The sequence below is a fragment of the Bombyx mandarina genome, chromosome 21 (assembly GCF_030267445.1).
Source record: "Bombyx mandarina strain Sakado chromosome 21, ASM3026744v2".
Taxonomy (NCBI): Eukaryota; Metazoa; Arthropoda; class Insecta; order Lepidoptera; family Bombycidae; genus Bombyx; species Bombyx mandarina.
This window is the reverse complement of record NC_143227.1, coordinates 3,201,048-3,216,712: the sequence shown is the minus strand read 5'-3', so window position 1 is coordinate 3,216,712 and position 15,665 is coordinate 3,201,048. Positions and strand designations below refer to the sequence as shown.

The window sequence follows — 15,665 nt, the reverse complement described above, 5'->3', positions numbered from 1 at the left end:
GTGATGTTTATGGGCTCCAGTAACCACTTAACACCAGGTGGGCTGTGAGCTTGTCCACCCATCTAAGCAATAAAAAAAGTCATAAGAACAATTTTAATAGCAGGCAGACCTGTATCAAACCGTAAAATCAAACCTTTATCGTTCAGGTGAATCCTAACAGAGAATCAATATTTCGATCCTGAAGGAGGATGATTTTCTAATCAGGAAATAGTATTCGAATTTATGTAACAAATATTTTAATCATAAATTCGGGTAAGGTACACAGAAAACGGCTTTTGTATTACGTAATACTTACAATGACAGACGACTTCAAACACTTATCTATCAAAAGAGATAAGTTGCGAGCTGGCAGCGAATAATAATATCATCGTACTAGCTGTAACCGTCCGCTTCGCTGGGCATTTGAAATTAACATTATTATTTCTCACCCCACAAAGATTCTCATCATTAACGCTCCCGTAACTGGTGTAGGGAGTCCAACACTCTTAAAAATATTAGCCTATCCACTAAGTACATGTATTTTCTACATGGATATCAAGTTTCAAGTCAATCGGATGCATGGTTCAGTAGTTATAACAGAAAATCCGTAAAAACCACTGTGGATTTATATATTAGTATCGTATATAAATTTATTTACTAGTGGTCCCGCAGTAGTCGAAATCCGACTATAATTAATTGAAATTATAAGTTTGAACATTATTATGGTTCTAGTCCAAGACTATTATTATACTTCTGTAATCACAGATTTCGCCAACGCTACTATGAGTATAATACTATAGACAAATAATAAGTAAAAACAAACAATGTTAATATCAATTTGACTTTAAACAATAACAAAAATTTGACAATAAATAAAGAGTATATATATATGTGTTGTGTCAAATATATGGTAGTCTGTGTACTGTTTTTTTTAAATGGATTAATGTATTTTTTATGCAAAATTTTCTCTAAGTTTGTGAAATGTCATACTCCTCCGTCTGCGCAATTGCCGTAAAAAGGGGTATAAAGGTTTTGCTTCCCATATTAATATATAGATTTATGAGGTCATTTAGGTATTAGAAAGTATATAGTCGTGGTTGTAGGGTATTGGCGTTTCATTGTTCATTCCGATGTACTGCTTAATTTGCCGTGAAGCAATATTGCGTTTCGATTTTCCAATGCAATTATGACATTGGCGTTCGCTCCTGGCCTTTTCATTTTTCATTATTATATTTTTTTTTAATTGTATTTTTTGACTTGTTTTTTCCTTTATTGTAAATATTTTAATTTATTTAAAAAAAAGAAAATATTTGAGAAAAAAACAAAAAAAAAGCCCGCTGAGTTTGTTTCGCCGGTTCTTCTCGGGACTGTGGCTTTTTTTTGGAACCGGTGGTAGAGTTAACATTGTTATTTATATTTTGACATTCAACAAGTGTGTCATACTGACATCTAAGTTGAAATAAATGATTTTGAATTTTGAATTGAATTTGAATTGAGTTGACCTCTGGATATCGGCGGCGTAATTAAATTGCGGTGTCAGATTGATGTACGGCTTAAGTAGAGTGATGCCCACAAACATTTCGAAGCAGGCATTGTTTTGACCGCTCTCGTTGTAACAATAAACACGTTATGTGACCAGTGAATGCTTTAATTATCATAATAACAGTTAGCTTTGACTGTTCAAGAATAGATCGTATTGCAATGCGCAAAAGGCTTTGTCAATTGTTTGTATTGACAACGGAATTAGAAAGTATTGAACGGGTTTTTCGTTTTGCCGTTTAGAGATCTAGTTTGGATACTATGTTTATTATATTTGTGATAAGGTTCTAGTTTGTTGTGTATAGTGTTGTTGATGATTGAACAAGAGCAGCCAAATGAAAAACTCGTCCAACTTTTGCTCCGTGACGAATTATTACGATTTCTTGTTCATAGGAAACAGTGCGGCCTAAATCGAATATACGGAAATCTATCAGAGCAATACGTTAAGTTTTCTTGTTAAATTTCTAAGATTTACCATCTGAAATACCGAAAACACTTCACGCATAGCAATATAGCTTATAAAATAATAAACTTAAACACACAATTTAAGTTTCTAAATTATAATTTGGATCAATTAAATCGAGAAAAACATTGATCAGTAGTTAGCGAGATGAGATACCGGCTAACTGACTGTTTCTACCTAGAAGGATACCATACCTTAGGATACCTACCTTAAGATAGTTCTTATCACTCTTGCGACTTGATTTCATAGCTTCAAATATTGGGCGGCATTCACTAATCTAAGGTCTCCGGTAATCACTTAATTCTAGTTGGATTGTGAGATCGTACACTTGCATATTAATTTTTAAAAAAAACAAAGGCAATTTCACACTTTTATTCTAGCGATTTTGTTTTGTTAAATTCACAATGCGTGACAGTTTCTGTGACAGTTAACAGATTTCGCGGGTGCTCTTTTGGCCGTATCAACGCATTAAAAAAATTACCATACCGATAGTAGCGATACAAACGTTAGTGAAGATGAAAACCTTCATCTAAACGGAAGCGTGGTCGTATAGAACCTTCTGGAATTCAAAAGCGGGTGCAGGTCGTCGCCCTCAATTTTTAAAATATGAAAGTACGCGCATAATATCAACAGTATGATTCAGTGTATAAATATTTAAGATGCAATTAAATGTTTTTGTTTCTACTGTTTTACGGCGATTTTGTTTTTGGCTTGAAAAAGCAAGTACGCCATGGCCATGCCCTTTAATGACAACACAAGCGAAAGTTTCCACGGTATTTCCGCAGTTTAAGTTAATATTATGTATAAACTGCACGTAAATAAATAGTTCTACGCAAATATCTCTTAGTCGACAACGGATATTTGTTTTACTGATATACGACCTCAATTACGAACGCCATTGAGGCGTTATTGTACAAATGTCACAACCATTGAAAACTTTCCGTGCGCGTACTCTAGATATATATTTTTTTCCTTAATACTGTCCGACCTATACGTAATCCTTGTCTGTCATATTATCTAAAAAACGAAACATGAATCACCCGTGAACACTGTGCTTAGTGCGAGTTTTTTAACGTTCTCGATAGCGTTAAAGTTAGCTCATATTTGTATGGAGCTGGAACGTTTGCCTACGTTTGCCGCTAGGGGCGCTGTTCCAAACTGCATACAAATTTGCGTTAACTTTTACGTTATCGAGAACGTTAAATAGCTCGCACTAAGCTGCACACTGGTAATTTATGATTTCTTGTAAACACAACGGTACTTGCCTACACAAACGGTATCTTGAATGAGAGACGCGCATTATGTACCATTAGGTTCTAAAACATGGATACGTGATTCACATCACTATGCACATTTTATACATCAATATAATTTGCTTATGCAAATTACATATTGTTAACTTCTCCGTGCTTAAGATTCTTTGGAACTATATAGCCTTGCAGTTCCCATAGGCATATATCCTTTATTGTATTGATGATCTTCAAACGAATACCACTATTCGCTTTGAAACATAAGATTGACGTAACTAATATGTTTTTCTTTAAACTCTCTGATACAATCTCAGAGTATGCTTAAGATTAATAGAGATATGTCAAATATTGACTGCCATGGAAGCCACGGCACCCTCAAATATTTACTATAGATGCATGCTCTTGCATTGAATGTTTGAATGATTTATTGATAATGTTTGAGAAGAGATTTACATTGTTTTTTTTATTGCTCAGATGGGTGGACGAGCTCACAGTCCACTTGGTGTTAAATGGTTACTGGAGCCCATAGACATGTATAACGTAAATGCCGCCACCCACCTTGAGATACAAGGACTAAGGTCTCAGTATAGTTACAACGGCTGCCCCACCCTTCAAACCGACACGCACTACTGCTACACGGCAGAAACAGGCAGGGCGGTGCTACCTACCGATGGCGATGTTTCTTTAATTGTAATCGTTTGACAGATTAAAAAGATGAATTGTAAAATGCGTATGAAATCGCAAAAACCCGCTCGCGTATAATATGTACCTAGTACTTTCGCGTTAAATGTCCCAATAACCGGTTAAGCTGTATACGATCTTAAGCTTGTATTTTACTTCGGACAGTTTCGCTAAAGCTACTTTCAAACTGCAACTGTAATGTTTGTTTCCTTGTTCTATTTATATTTGTTTTATAATACGTATTGATAATTTTTATGATAAAAACTCGCACAAGTAAACCTTAGCTATCGAATGAAATTCTTTTCTCTGCTTGTAGTTAGTTCTGCGGTGTTTTGGTTTTACATTTTTTCTTATTGCTTAGATTGCGTGGACGAACTCACAGCCCTCGTGGTGTTAAGTGGTTACTGGAACCTATAGACATCTGCAACGTAAATGCGCCACCCACCTTGACATATAAGTCCTAAGGTATCGAGTATAGTAACAACAGCTGCCCCACCCTTCAAACCGAAACATATTACTGCTTCACGGCAGAAATATAAGGTAGCACTTAAATAAACTTATGGGCACAAATGATTATACCAACACACAACATGCCAATAATATGATTTAGGTACACAAACTCACAGCACTCTAGACGTTTCGAGGTACCTACATAAATAATTCTCTCGTAAATTATTTTATCGATTATTTTCATATTTACATTGACAAATTAATGTAAATATTGATCAAAAACCAATTGATTTGTCGTTAGTTAAAATATTCCGAAACGTCAATACAGATGGATATTGATGCAATCGGAAACGTTTTAAACGATTATATTATTAGAACTAATCCATTTATTTAGTACATTGTATGATATGGATATTGTAGATTTTCCCTTATTTTTATTGGCATCGAAAATCCATTAGGACTTGTAAGTGCTTATTATGCTTAAAGCTGATGTTTAACTCTAAGAATTGCTCGAAAGCTCTTAGTGTTTTTTTCGATTTTTTTTACGAGTTGTAGATGTAATTGAAACTACTCTTACGGTTTAATCTCGCAATTTTTAAGATCGTTGTTGCTTATGTAAAACAATATTAAAGCTGTATGTATGGCTCCAGCGCCTTTTGTCTCACGGGTAAGAGCTAAAAAAATAATTGTAAATAGACATGCTTTAACAAAAACCGACTTCAAATAAACAAAAAAAGATATTCCAAAACAAATTAATATACACTAAAAACAATAATCATCGAAATCGGTTGGCGTGATATTGAGTTATTTGAGTTATTCATCTACATATTTATCGCGCACGTACTTAATGCAAATTTAAGACTTATATGGTTTTCTCATGGATAACATTATCAGAACTGGACTAAATTGAAATGGACCACACCAAGAATCACCAAATCGATTCACCCAATCAAAAGTTATGAGGTAACAAACATAAAAAAAAGACATCAGTGGAATTGAGAACCTCCTCCTTTTTCAAGTCGGTTAAAAAGTAGTTTTAATTCGCACCACATCAAGCGCACGCTTCATGTGTATTCAATTCTTAAATTATAATTATTATACGTAAGTTTCGAGTACTTAACACTGTTCGTGGTCACGGTCAACTGTCTTCTTATAAGTATGTAGTTTAAATTATGTCCTTAAACCTCCTATGGATAACATATTATGGATAATAATGCGTTTGAGGAACGGGGTGAAGGTATTTCAGATGGTGATTGTTAGAAATGATTCAGCAGAAAAATAAAGTAAATGGCATCAAAATGTCAATTTTTTTACAAGGATGTATTGAGGAAAACAGCACAAAACACAACGGAAAAATTCGTGACTTTTCCTTTTCAATTAATCGAACAGTTTTAATTAAATACTTAATTGCTTTGTGGTTTCGATCTAGGATAACACTACTACCCCGTTTCCCCCAGTCTCAAAAGATGACTAAGGGATTCAGCAGATAATGGACAGCAGCGATATTTGTGACCTTAAATCAGTCCACTGAGATTTACAATTGGTATTTCTGTCAATTAATGGATGAGGCAGTAGATAAAAGGCAGAAATATAATACAAACGAGACTGAACTCATGTTTCAAGGTAGGAAGCAGCAATTAAATTATAATATCTTTGGGGTCTGGTATCCACTTAACCCCAGTGGACCCTGGACTCATCCTTCCGTCTATGTCAAAAAAGCAAATAATAGACACATAAAAAAATTGGTTTTTATTTTTTGCTTAGCTTGGTGGATGAGTTCATGGCCAATCTGGTTCTTAGTGGTTACCGGAGCCCATAGACATCAAAAAACGTATCTGCCGCCACCCACCTTAAAAAAATTGTTATAAGGTCTCAGTTTTTACAGTACTACGGCTGCCCGACGCTTCAGACCGAAACGCATTACTGCTTCACGGCAGAAATAGGCAGGGTGGTGGTACCTACCCATGCGGACTCACATCACGCCCAATAATAAATGATTAATAAATGAACACGGGTCTCAAGTTTTATGGTATGACGGCTCCCATCAGTACGACCCTTGAATCTGAAAGGCAATTCTGCTGCGTGGCATTTTAGGAATCATAATTCAAGTAATTGAACCAGACATTAACATAATTTAACTGTAACTATACTGAGAGATCTTGGAACTTATATCTCAAGGTGGGAGGCGCATCAACGTTGTAGATGTCCATGGGCTCCAGTAACCACTTAACAACAGGTGGGCTGTGAGCTCGTCCATCCATCTAAGCAATAACTAAATAAATAAATAAATTAAAAAATAAACTTTTCTGAATTGATCCTATAACTAAAAAAATATAAAAAAAAACGTTTTTTAGCGCGGCGTACCGTACACAAAAATTCTATATTTGAATATTATCATTTATTAACACCTATATCATTAATCCATTTTACATAATCACACACGACTCATCGTCAAATGTTTTCGGTCTTATTTTGTAACTTTACAATTGAATATTAATTTTTCTTTTTTGTGACAATCTTTTTAAACGTCATTCGTCTCGAGACCTTCCTGCAAGCTAATTTATTTACATTAATCTTTGAATGTACTAATAAATAGATCTTCAAGAACGATAATGTTTGCATATTCGTCATCGGCGCCGTGGTAAACTCGCGGAATTGTAATCTCTCAGTTCCTAATATCATAATTTATACACGTGACAAACGAACCGTTCTAAGAATATTTCCATTTATAATAACAAGTTTTATTTCTTTAATATACTTATAATAATATTATAAAGAGGAAAGAATTGTTTGTATTGAATAGGCTCCGAAACTATTGAACCGATTTTTAAAATTCTTTCACTGTTTGGAAGCTACACTATTTCCGAGTGTCATAGGCTATAATATTTTTTGAAAAAAATTAGGAATCCTTACTAAAACTCTAATAATGTAATCAAAGGTGTAATCAAATTACCTAAAATATTCTTTACATCGCGTGTCCTGCGAAAACTATTGATGATTGAATAAAATAATATACTACGACTTTGTAGAACACATTATTATTTACAAAAAGTGTCGCGACAGCATATGTATAACTATTATAGTTACGCCGCAATAAGTGTTATTTTACTTAAAAAATAAAACAACGTCAAATATCGTTGAAATTTTTGTTAAAGACCCGAGCGGAGCCGGAGCGGGCCGCTAGTTTATATTATATATATTTATAGTTGATACAGTTTAAAACTTGGAATTTTAGATAATAATAAGTAATTGATATACAAAACGATAGTCTTGAGATAGATGCGCAACTCTCATTTTTATTTTTGCTTTAGTTAGAGCCCAGGACAGCAGGCGTCGCTGCTGTCGATTATTAATCTCCCTACCCCCCACCAGGTGGCTTTTTTAGTAATTTTAATATTTTTTATAATTAACTCTCTTTATGAAAAAATCTTATCGTTTAGAATCGCTGAAATTCCCGGTAGTACTTATGAAATATTAAAGAACGTTTGATTGTGTTCAGCATTCTAATCGATAAGACCTTTTCATACAGAGAGAAAACAGTTTTTTTAAATAAAAAGCTGTAATTCTCTGTAAGCTATTTAATTTCCCTATATTACAAACAATTTACTGTTAAAAGATAGTATGAACGTACAATTGTATAAAATTTCGAATAACAATAACTCCTCTAGATTAATCCTACTAGAGTACTTAATAACATTAAATCGAAAGTTATCTAAAAGTTAATTAAGTCTAGATAATCAAATCATTCAATGTCACTTAAGTCATTTGTGCGAAATATAAACATGTCAGCTTTCCATTACAAACATAGTAGACAATTTGAATTAAATTTAATAAATTTGTTTCTTAACTATAGCAGTTCTTGCTTAAAGTTGATCGTGACAGATCATGACCTTGTATGAAAATATTACATCTATAAACACTACCTATGCTTCGTCATACAATAATTGTCATTTATACTAGCATTGTAGAGATAATACACACACTAAAGTGAATACTAAATTATTCTTAGCATTCTTATAAACATTTAGAAATTTAAGAAACGATTAACCCACAATCATGTTCATAACATGTGACATTTTGTTCTGCACAAACGTTTTATTACATGATTTGAAAAACAAAAAATGTTTAAAAAATGTAATGATGATTTAAAGTACTCTTAAATATTGATAGTTTGTACTTAATGACGCTTATAGTAATCTTAGACATGATTTAGTTATACTTTTATTCCCTATCTAAATTATTTCTATTCTGACGTTTCTGATGCTTTAGCTTTGGTAATACTAGATGAAACAAACAGCAGATTGAAAGAAAATCATCTTAAAGTTAATTACATTCATTACAAACCATTAGTTTACATTTTGTTAAAAAAGAAACTGGTGTTCGTTACATGCAAATGAATTATAAACATACACATGCAAACATAAAATGTAAATTTATCTTTTAATCCAAATTAAATGTACACTAATATTACATCTAAATAATAGAAAGGGTTTCGAAAATTTTTATTGCACTCAACAGCAGACGAGCACGCAACCCGGCCCGTGATAAGTGGTCACCAGTGCTTATAAACTTCAGCAGTGCCATAGGGGTTGCTGTCTATCACTTAAGTTTTAATAAATTATTAATATACTCAGTCACAAGCATATTGATTTCACATAATGAAAATGTAAGAAACATAATCATGTTTGGGCATTTTCATTTATATCTGCTCATACAGAAAACACAACTTAGCAAATATATTCCACAGTAAATCTAAATAATTGCAAATAATGCTTTTAAAGACCGTTGACTTTTGATCATTAATTAAAATCATCTTCTCGTAGAATTTACAAATGGTTATTTACAAAAATTTATATCAGTATTTTCATATATTACTAACTTACTAATTACAACTATTCAAACGTAATACTATAACTATAAGAACTAAACAACCTATTTTAAAACAAAATTGGCATCAATTTAGTTCTTATGAACTATTTCAATTATTAATTTATCAATTATAAACATATTTAAAAAAAATTAAGATCCCTTGAGAGTTCACGTTCCTTGCTGAATCAGTTTCTCTTCTGAAACGGAGAAACAAAGTATCTTAAGTATGTAACAAATATTGAAAAAATACGACCATGAAAAATTTAGTGTTAATGTAATCTTACTTACAAATTAATATATTACATAACACGTTCTGGTTCAAATATAGTGCATCAATATTTTCATGTTTCAGACATTTTAGTGCTCCTTATAATTTTTCCATAAAATTTTGTCATTATCAAACCTTTGTCTACAAAAATAAAAACATTATTTTATATTGGGTAGAAGGATGAACGTGGTCACAGGCCACTTGGTTTAACTTAGTTATCAAACACCAGGAAACAAAACGTGAATGCCATCATCTAACTTTGGATGTGAGATCAATTGTGCTGTATTTTATTTAAACAGGAAAGCATGACTGATTGATCATTCCAAAAAACTAGTTCGGGCCCACTTGACAATAAGCATATAATACGCTGAGTTGCAAAACATAAATACTTCCACCCAGTCGAGACAATTTTATTATCTGAGGTGTGTGTGTGATAGTACGAGACTTAATACCGACTGTTTTGATCAAAACTTAACATATATGATAGCTAGGCAGCAGAAATAGGAAGGACCATTAGTTGGTGCTAATTCATTTAATTATATTATGAATAATAATTATGTTAGCAAATAATATACCGGGAAAATAGTGTAAACTCACCGTTATCAAGGCATCCGAAATAGCATTTCATTTTCGATCTTCGAGGCATGCTGATTTTTAATAATAAACATTCTGTAAGAAATGAAAATAGTTACACAGGCTTACGAAACGCTAACGAAGAAAAAAGTATTGGAGCCAAGTTATGTCTAAAGATAATTCAAAACAGAGTTTCTCAATGTCTAATCGTCTAATATTCTCATAAAGCTAAAAGTTGCTCTAAATTAATACTACAACGTAAAATAACTCACACCAAGACCAAAAAAAAAACGATTTAAAAAATTAAATCGTTACGACATTTTGAAAACTTTTTTTTTTTTTTTGAGATTGTTTTACGGCCCTAGAATTTTGAAAACTTCAAAGCAGTGTTTCCACTTACGTTTTTTTTAACACATTTTACCCTAGTTTCTTTTGAATTTACCCTAAAATTTCCTAGACAACTTTCATAAATCCTTTATATGAGTCGACTATTATCAAAGCCGGCAATCTGACTTTTGGACAATGATTGGTAAATCAGAAAAACGAATTATTGACTTTATATTCCATTGGCAGTCACAAAACTCTTCGGAACGACATCTTAGATAAATAACAGGTTAACTATTAACCTTTATTTAATGCAGGTTTTGAACCGTATTCTTTGAAGGAGACGATTATATTCAAATAAATCTGTATTGACATATCAATAAAATTTTTTTGTCCAAATGCACAGATTGCCACCTTTGATAATAGACGACTCATATAGAAAGCGTAAATAAAATACAGAAAATAAACCACAGCATATTATTTAATGTAGGTATATATAATATAAACGCCCCCAGAAGATCATAGATCTATAGGATTAGAATTTTCAAGGAAGTCGACGCATTGCTTTTATATTCTTTTGCTGCACAACCTAACACTGTTCGGTTCTAAAATTGAGCAATTGTTTGCTGGCAAAGTTGGGAACTTTCTATGAAGCAAGCCGTTCAGGGTTTCATTAGAAAGCCTGTTTCTTTTGTCAGTTTTTAAATTTGAGAACACTGAATAATCTTTCCACCTCAGTCTTTGAAGAAGGAACTGCTAGCAAAAGTGAAATGACAATTACAAGGTTTTCGTAAATGAAATTACCATGATAATCTTTCATGGTACATGAAGTACCTGTATATTACAATACAAGTAACTTCTGGTGACATCAACGAAAATAGGTAAATAAAAATTTGGCGGATTATACTTATGGGGATTCTGGGGAATCCCTAAGAAAAAGCAGTGGCTTAATCTATGATTTACTTTACTAGAGGGTTACTGTTGAATCAAACCTTTATAGTTTTTATACACAACTCTGTTTTATTCTTTTACTTGTCAACTCGACTTAATGTCATTCTCTCTCCATAAAATAAAATGTTCATTGTTTTACTTTAATTATCGTTTATTTTAAAATTCACAACAGTTACTAGTATAGGCTTTGCTTTTTACCCCGAAATATCCTAAATCCTGGTATTTTTTAAATTGTCTTTATCATCCAAAATATCAGCTATTTTTCCCTAAAAAAGGGAGAATTCCCTAAAAGTGGAAGCACTGCTTCAAAGTACGCTACATTTTTTATTGAGTCAGAACTCATATCTGCCATCTAGTGAGTTTATTAGATCATTAATGCCTAAAAGTTACAAAAATGACGTCGCCACAGGAGTAAGATGACGCTAGTTGTATGTTATTTTCCTTTGTATGGGAGTTGCACCCCCCTGATTATACACTTAATATATTTGAGATAGATGCGCAACTCTCATTTTTATTTTTGCTTTAGTTAGAGCCCGGGACAGCAGGCGTCGCTGCTGTCGATTATTAGTCTCCCTACCCCCCACCAGGTGGCTTTTTTAGTAATTTTAATATTTTTTATAATTAACTCTCTTTATGAAAAAATCTTATCGTTTAGAATCGCTGAAATTCCCGGTAGTACTTATGAAATATTAAAGAACGTTTGATTGTGTTCAGCATTCTAATCGATAAGACCTTTTCATACAGAGAGAAAACAGTTTTTTTAAATAAAAAGCTGTAATTCTCTGTAAGCTATTTAATTTCCCTATATTACAAACAATTTACTGTTAAAAGATAGTATGAACGTACAATTGTATAAAATTTCGAATAACAATAACTCCTCTAGATTAATCCTACTAGAGTACTTAATAACATTAAATCGAAAGTTATCTAAAAGTTAATTAAGTCTAGATAATCAAATCATTCAATGTCACTTAAGTCATTTGTGCGAAATATAAACATGTCAGCTTTCCATTACAAACATAGTAGACAATTTGAATTAAATTTAATAAATTTGTTTCTTAACTATAGCAGTTCTTGCTTAAAGTTGATCGTGACAGATCATGACCTTGTATGAAAATATTACATCTATAAACACTACCTATGCTTCGTCATACAATAATTGTCATTTATACTAGCATTGTAGAGATAATACACACACTAAAGTGAATACTAAATTATTCTTAGCATTCTTATAAAAATTTTGAAATTTAAGAAACGATTAACCCACAATCATGTTCATAACATGTGACATTTTGTTCTGCACAAACGTTTTATTACATGATTTGAAAAACAAAAAATGTTTAAAAAATGTAATGATGATTTAAAGTACTCTTAAATATTGATAGTTTGTACTTAATGACGCTTATAGTAATCTTAGACATGATTACATTAGTTATACTTTTATTCCCTATCTAAATTATTTCTATTCTGACGTTTCTGATGCTTTAGCTTTGGTAATACTAGATGAAACAAACAGCAGATTGAAAGAAAATCATCTTAAAGTTAATTACATTCATTACAAACCATTAGTTTACATTTTGTTACAAAAGAAACTGGTGTTCGTTACATGCAAATGAATTATAAACATACACATGCAAACATAAAATGTAAATTTATCTTTTAATCCAAATTAAATGTACACTAATATTACATCTAAATAATAGAAAGGGTTTCGAAAATTTTTATTGCACTCAACAGCAGACGAGCACGCAACCCGGCCCATGATAAGTGGTCACCAGTGCTTATAAACTTCAGCAGTGCCATAGGGGTTGCTGTCTATCACTTAAGTTTTAATAAATTATTAATATACTCAGTCACAAGCATATTGATTTCACATAATGAAAATGTAAGAAACATAATCATGTTTGGGCATTTTCATTTATATCTGCTCATACAGAAAACACAACTTAGCAAATATATTCCACAGTTAATCTAAATAATTGCAAATAATGCTTTTAAAGACCGTTGACTTTTGATCATTAATTAAAATCATCTTCTCGTAGAATTTACAAAAGGTTATTTACAAAAATTTATATCAGTATTTTCATATATTACTAACTTACTAATTACAACTATTCAAACGTAATACTATAACTATAAGAACTAAACAACCTATTTTAAAACAAAATTGGCATCAATTTAGTTCTTATGAACTATTTCAATTATTAATTTATCAATTATAAACATATTTAAAAAAAATTAAGATCCCTTGAGAGTTCACGTTCCTTGCTGAATCAGTTTCTCTTCTGAAACGGAGAAACAAAGTATCTTAAGTATGTAACAAATATTGAAAAAATACGACCATGAAAAATTTAGTGTTAATGTAATCTTACTTACAAATTAATATATTACATAACACGTTCTGGTTCAAATATAGTGCATCAATCTTTTCATGTTTCAGACATTTTAGTGCTCCTTATAATTTTTCCATAAAATTTTGTCATTATCAAACCTTTGTCTACAAAAATAAAAACATTATTTTATATTGGGTAGAAGGATGAACGTGGTCACAGGCCACTTGGTGTAACTTAGTTATCAAACACCAGGAAACAAAACGTGAATGCCATCATCTAACTTTGGATGTGAGATCAATTGTGCTGTATTTTATTTAAACAGGAAAGCATGACTGATTGATCATTCCAAAAAACTAGTTCGGGCCCACTTGACAATAAGCATATAATACGCTGAGTTGCAAAACATAAATACTTCAACCCACTCGAGACAATTTTATTATCTGAGGTGTGTGTGTGATAGTAAGAGACTTAATACCGACTGTTTTGATCAAAACTTAACATATATGATAGCTAGGCAGCAGAAATAGGAAGGACCATTAGTTGGTGCTAATTCATTTAATTATATTATGAATAATAATTCTGTTAGCAAATAATATACCGGGAAAATAGTGTAAACTCACCGTTATCAAGGCATCCGAAATAGCATTTCATTTTCGATCTTCGAGGCATGCTGATTTTTAATAATAAACATTCTGTAAGAAATGAAAATAGTTACACAGGCTTACGAAACGCTAACGAAGAAAAAAGTATTGGAGCCAAGTTATGTCTAAAGATAATTCAAAACAGAGTTTCTCAATGTCTAATCGTCTAATATTCTCATAAAGCTAAAAGTTGCTCTAAATTAATACTACAACGTAAAATAACTCACACCAAGACCAAAAAAAAACGATTTAAAAAATTAAATCGTTCCGACATTTTGAAAACTTTTTTTTTTTTCTTGAGATTGTTTTACGGCCCTGGAATTTTGAAAACTTCAAAGCAGTGTTTCCACTTACGTTTTTTTTAACACATTTTACCCTAGTTTCTTTTGAATTTACCCTAAAATTCCCTAGACAACTTTCATAAATCCTTTATATAGAAAGCGTAAATAAAATACAGAAAATAAACCACAGCATATTATTTAATGTAGGTATATATAATATAAACGCCCCCAGAAGATCATAGATCTATAGGATTAGAATTTTCAAGGAAGTCGACGCATTGCTTTTATATTCTTTTGCTGCACAACCTAACACTGTTCGGTTCTAAAATTGAGCAATTGTTTGCTGGCAAAGTTGGGAACTTTCTATGAAGCAAGCCGTTCAGGGTTTCAAAAGCCTGTTTCTTTTGTCAGTTTTTAAATTTGAGAACACTGAATAATCTTTCCACCTCAGTCTTTGAAGAAGGAACTGCTAGCAAAAGTGAAATGACAATTACAAGGTTTTCGTAAATGAAATTACCATGATAATCTTTCATGGTACATGAAGTACCTGTATATTACAATACAAGTAAGTTCTGGTGACATCAACGAAAATAGGTAAATAAAAATTTGGCGGATTATACTTATTGGGATTCTGGGGAATCCCTAAGAAAAAGCAGTGGCTTAATCTATGATTTACTTTACTAGAGGGTTACTGTTGAATCAAACCTTTATAGTTTTTATACACAACTCTGTTTTATTCTTTTACTTGTCAACTCGACTTAATGTCATTCTCTCTCCATAAAATAAAATGTTCATTGTTTTACTTTAATTATCGTTTATTTTAAAATTCACAACAGTTACTAGTATAGGCTTTGCTTTTTACCCCGAAATATCCTAAATCCTGGTATTTTTTAAATTGTCTTTATCATCCAAAATATCAGCTATTTTTCCCTAAAAAAGGGAGAATTCCCTAAAAGTGGAAGCACTGCTTCAAAGTACGCTACATTTTTTATTGAGTCAGAACTCATATCTGCCATCTAGTGAGTTTATTGGATCATTAATGCCTAAAAGTTACAAAAATGAC

The 15,665-nt window shown here is 32.0% G+C and overlaps 1 protein-coding gene and 1 long non-coding RNA gene across 6 annotated transcripts in view; one reads left to right on the top strand and one right to left on the bottom strand.

Annotated features, from left to right (window-relative positions):
* The window catches only part of LOC114242352 (protein fem-1 homolog CG6966), a 126,642-nt gene that overhangs the window by 77,252 nt on the left and 33,725 nt on the right, over positions 1-15,665 (top strand). The gene's annotated exons all lie outside the window — the stretch shown is intronic.
* Positions 7,926-15,617, bottom strand: LOC149500432 (uncharacterized). 4 transcript variants are annotated; one of them, XR_016324878.1, is made up of 7 exons: positions 14,549-14,622; positions 14,301-14,372; positions 13,724-13,844; positions 10,345-13,632; positions 10,097-10,168; positions 9,520-9,640; positions 7,926-9,428 (listed from the first exon to the last, which is right to left on the bottom strand). It is a non-coding gene; the product is annotated as an uncharacterized LOC149500432 (long non-coding RNA). The 4 variants fall into 4 exon arrangements; XR_016324877.1 differs by having other exon boundaries at positions 13,724-14,372; positions 14,549-15,617; XR_016324876.1 differs by lacking the exon at positions 14,549-14,622 and having other exon boundaries at positions 13,724-14,522.